The sequence below is a fragment of the Phyllostomus discolor genome, chromosome 1 (genome assembly GCF_004126475.2).
Source record: "Phyllostomus discolor isolate MPI-MPIP mPhyDis1 chromosome 1, mPhyDis1.pri.v3, whole genome shotgun sequence".
Classification (NCBI taxonomy): domain Eukaryota; kingdom Metazoa; phylum Chordata; class Mammalia; order Chiroptera; family Phyllostomidae; genus Phyllostomus; species Phyllostomus discolor.
In genome coordinates, this window is record NC_040903.2 from 105,359,016 (window position 1) to 105,363,961 (window position 4,946).

General features: G+C 41.0%; 1 pseudogene; it reads left to right on the forward strand.

The window, feature by feature from the left end:
- The first annotated feature begins 1,370 nt into the window (after positions 1 to 1,370).
- Positions 1,371 to 2,013, forward strand: LOC114492004 (annotated as a pseudogene).
- Positions 2,014 to 4,946: the final 2,933 nt, after the last annotated feature.

The following is a 4,946-nucleotide window of genomic DNA, read 5'->3' on the forward strand; positions in this document are numbered from 1 at the left end:
GACTTATCTAAGAAAAAGAAGATAAAAAACATGTATAGTAAAATGACAGCAAACTTACAATTATTAACACCCACACCTAAAACAAAAACAAAAACAAACTAAGGAAACAACTAGAACAGGAACAGAACCACAGAAATAGAGATCACATGAAAGGTTAGCAAGAGGGGAGTGGGAGGAGGTGAGACGGGAGAAAGGTACAGAGAATAAGTAGAATAAATGGTAGGTAGAAAATAGATGGAGGGAGGGTAAGAATAGTATGGGAAATGTCGAAGCTAAAGAACTTATGACACATGGAGATGAACTAAAGTTGGGGAATGTGAGTGGGAGAGGGTGGGTTTGGGGATTGTGGGGTGGAGGGGACTGAAGGGGGGGAAATGCGACAACTGTAATAGCATAATCAATAAAATATATTTAAAAATACCGATAAAACCCACTGCTGTTCACCAGGAGCTACTGGCTAGACACTCTTGCCCTTGTGTCTCCCTGACAGAGCAGGTGTATGTTGTTGGCCCCAGGCACTCACCACCTGCCATGGTACCTGGCTCAAACCTTACTCCTGGTGCTCAAATCCTCGCCACTTTCAGAAAGGCTGAGACAACAGAGAGGGAGCATGGGAACACTGTGTAACCCAGAGTCATGTAAGCAGTTCTTCCACTCTTTGTCACCCAGCTCAAGTGTGTTAACCTACCACTCTCTGTCCCCTGATTTCTTTCCCCTTGATTGAATAAAATGTTTATGTCATGACCGAAAAAAAAGAAGTTACTATGAGGGTGGTGGCCAGGGTCTGGGGGGAAGAAAACATTGGGAGTTGTTGTTTAATGGGTATAAAGTTTTAGTTTTGCAAGATGAAAAAGTTCTGGAGATTGCACAAAATGTGAATATATTTAACACTACTGTACTGTGCCCTTAAAAATAGGTAAGAAAGCCCAGGCCTGGTGGCTCAGTTCATTGGAACATCATCCCATGGGTGACTCAGGTGGTTAGTGTCATTCCATACACCAAAATGTTATGGGTTCAATTCCAGTCATGTTACATACCTAGGTTTCGGGTCTAATCCCCAGTGGGGGCACCCATGGGAGGCAACCCATCAATGTCTGTCTCTCTCTCTTTCCACCCTCCACTCATCTCTCTCTTTAAAATCAATAAAATCATAATCCTCAGGTGAGGATTTAAAAAAAAATCCGTGCTTTTCCACCTGCTCCTCCCTCCCCCAAATGCCTCTCTGGCTGCATCTGCACCAAGCTCACTCTGAGCTCCAGGCTCCTGCTAACCAGTGCCTCTGTCATCTCCTTCCAGCTGCTGTCAGGATCATCTACCAGGACCTTATCAGCCATGACAATATGATCTCCTATATCTCAAGATACCGATGATTACAGTCAGTCTGTGCCTGGAGGGGAGGGGAAGAGGGTCAGTGGACAGAGAATAACATTAATGACTTGGTCATTGGTGGCAATGTCTCCACTGAAGGTCCTGAGGGCAAAGTTTCCAAAAGCACAGCCATCACTGGTGTCAATATTGTCATGAACCATCATTTTCAGGAAACAAGCTTCACAAGAAAAGCCTATGAGAAGTACATCAAAGATGACATGAATTAGTCAAAGGGAAACTTGAAGAAGAGAGACCCCCAAGAGCAAAGTCTTTTTTGACAGGGGCTACAGAACAAACTGAGCGTATCCTTGCTAATTTCAAAACTCCCAGTTCTTGATTGATGAAAACCTGAATCCAGATGGAATGCTTGCTCTGTGGGAGTACTGTGAGGATGGCAACCTCACATATGATTCTCTTTAAGGATGGTTTAAAGAGGGAAAAGAGTTAAGAATCTGGAATTTGGGTCTGTCACCTGTCATCGTAACTGGCTGCTGCTTTTCAGCCACACACCAGGACTAGGACAAATGGGACTGATGTTATCTTAAGCTCTTCATTTATTTTGACCTTGATTTATTTGGGGTGGAGGCATTGTTTTTAACAAAAAGATGTCATGTATGCTGTCTAAAATTAAAATGCATTTAAACTAAAAAAATGGGTAAGAGTAAATTTTATGTGTGTGCTCTTTATAATAATTTAAACACTGTAACCATCAGACATCTCTACCATAAAACTGAAGAAAGAAAGTAAGAATCCCCATGGGATAAAAACATTGCATTTCATTTTATGACAGATTATATAAAAGCTTGGAGGTGTTCTTAGCAACTCCAGAATTCTTAAGCACTGATCTGTAGGAAATAGGAATGAAGTGTCATCTAAATATTTCATATTGCCTGATTGAAAAATGAACTTAGAGAATGGCTGTCTGCACTATGAAATAGTATGTGAAAGTTATTAAATCCACAAAATACATGGACCCAAATAAATTCTGACACTTTCTACAGAGGAAAATTAAAGTAATTGAAGTGAGATTTGCTCCAGCACTTGAAGGGTTTTTTCCCCAGCTTTACTGAGATATAATAGACATATAACATTGCCTAGGTTTAAGGTGTACAACCTATTGATTTGATACACTTAATGTTGTATTGATAAATTGATTACCACCTCCATCACTGTTTTGTTGTCGCTATTGTTGTTAGAATATTTAGGATCTACTGTATTAGCAACTTCCAAGGATATGCTGCAGTATTATTAACAGTGCTTTGGTTTGAACAAAAGTTTAGTAATTAGAGATTTCTCTAGCAACAACTACAGACCCATGGGGGAGGATATACCCCTTTGATTTTTGGCTCCTAGGTTCTGAAGCTCCAAGTTATTTTGCTGAATTCACATGCCCTTTGTCTTTTTGCTTAACAGGGCAAGGTTGCCTAGAGTTACATGCCTAACAGAAATAGAGAGGTTTTCAATATTCACATTTACCTTCTTTAGAAACCCAGATACTAATTTTTTCCAACAGTTTGTCACTTGTCATATTTAAATCACTGCTTAAATGACAGCAACATTCTAATCACAGCAAAGTACAGTTAATCTGTACTTACTCAATCTGTTCATTTATTCAATGAACATTTCCGGAGACACAGAAATGTGCCTGTTACTGCACTCCCAGCAGGAAGTAAAATGGATGTGGAGCCCATTCCCTTGAAGTGCTCTGAAAGTGGAGACATGGTATGGATCAAATCATCAGAGTAGCACATGTGGACCTGCAGTGACAGTCTGTGACAGGGGCACTGGGCCATGGGGAAATCAGGGAAGGCCAGCTGGGCCTGAGATCTGAAGGCTGAGTAGATGCTTATGGACTAAGTGAAGAGGTGAGGCCAAAACCCCAACGTTCAGTCTCAGACAGCTTCATCTTCTCCAGCATCCTTGATCTGCAGAGTGCTTATTGGTTTACAACCACTTCCTTTATACCTCACATTATGGTGATGCTCTGTAGGGGGAGAAACAGGCATTACTAGCCCTCTGTGTAATTGAGGGACAAGGTTCAGAGTCATTAAATGGCAAACCCACTGGACTGACTTCAGGCCTCCAATTTTAAGTCTTTAAAATATCATTCCCTTTTCCTTAGTGACTCATTTCCTTGCTCATGACCCCAACAGAAAACTCTTAGACTCACCTCTCAGGGCCCACCTTCAATTCATAGTCATGTTTCACATTAGCTGCTGGATACATCCCAATAATGTCACCTTAATAAAATAGCTCTTCTGCAAACACCGTTTTTGCTTTTAAAGTTTCTTGCATTAATTCTAATAATACTGTTCTGCCAAAATCTCAGATTACTGTAGTTTTAGTTTCCAATTATCTGAGAAGGCAAGTCTCCTCTTGTTTGTATTTCTCATAGTTTTCTTAACCTAATATTGGACATTTATTTTCCCCAATGAACTGTATGATTATTTTGTCTAATTGAAAGTGGGGTGGGAATCTTCTTTTCATTCTAATGGAAACTATATGAAATCAGAAGGAGGAGGAAGATGGTGTCAGAGTAGGAAAGAGCAGATTCAGCTTCCCTCTGCTCAGGGGAGAAAATTCTAACCGATCTATGGAGTAGAGAAGCAAGCAACCAACATACTTCAGCATATGTGAAAATAAGGGACCAAGGATTGTGGCGGAACAAAAAAACCAGACCCTAAAAAGAGTGCTGCAACCAGACAAAAAAGAATAGGTGGAGGCGGTGAACACCAGGATACGTACTGGAAGAGGAAACGCAACAAAGGAACCACTAGCAGATAACAACAGAAGAAGGTGAAGGAGGGAGTGGTAACCACACAAACCTCAATCCAGGACCTATCTGGAAATACAACTAAACAGTAGAGACAGTACCCAATACAAACAACTGAACAAGAGCAAGAGAGAATTCTTTAAACCTTATACACACAGAAGAACCAGGTTCAACACAACCTGCCCTCACCAGCAAAACAAAATACAAGAGGTGGTGGACAGAATGACCATCATTTAACCAGCTGGTGGGAAGGAGCCACCAAAGAAAGACCCAACAACAATCAAAACCCAAAGGCAAACACAAAGCCAACTGAAATGACAGCCCAAGACCGGTGAGCTTGGCAGATCAAGAAAACTGCACCACTGAATCTCATTGCTATTCTACTAAGGAAGTTCACACCACAAACCCAGGGAGCCAGAACAGATGAATTTAAGAAGCTGAGGCTAACAAGAAGAGTCTCACAAATAATGGGAAGACAAAGAAACAATCCCCAAATGAAAGGAAAGGAGGAAGCCTTAGAAAGAATGCTAAATGAAATAGAGGCAATTCAACTATCAGATATTGAGTTCAAAGCAATGATCATCAGGAAGCTCAATGAGCTCACAATGAGCTACCAGAAACTACAGGGAAGCTACAATGAACTCACTGAACACTACATCAGCATGAAAAAGGAAACAGAAACTCTCAACAAGGGCAAAGAGGAAACGAAGAATATAATTTCTGAACTGAAGAACAGGGTAGAAGGAATGAAAAGCAGGATCGATGAAGCAGAAGATCGGATTAGCGAGCTACAGGACAAAGTAGA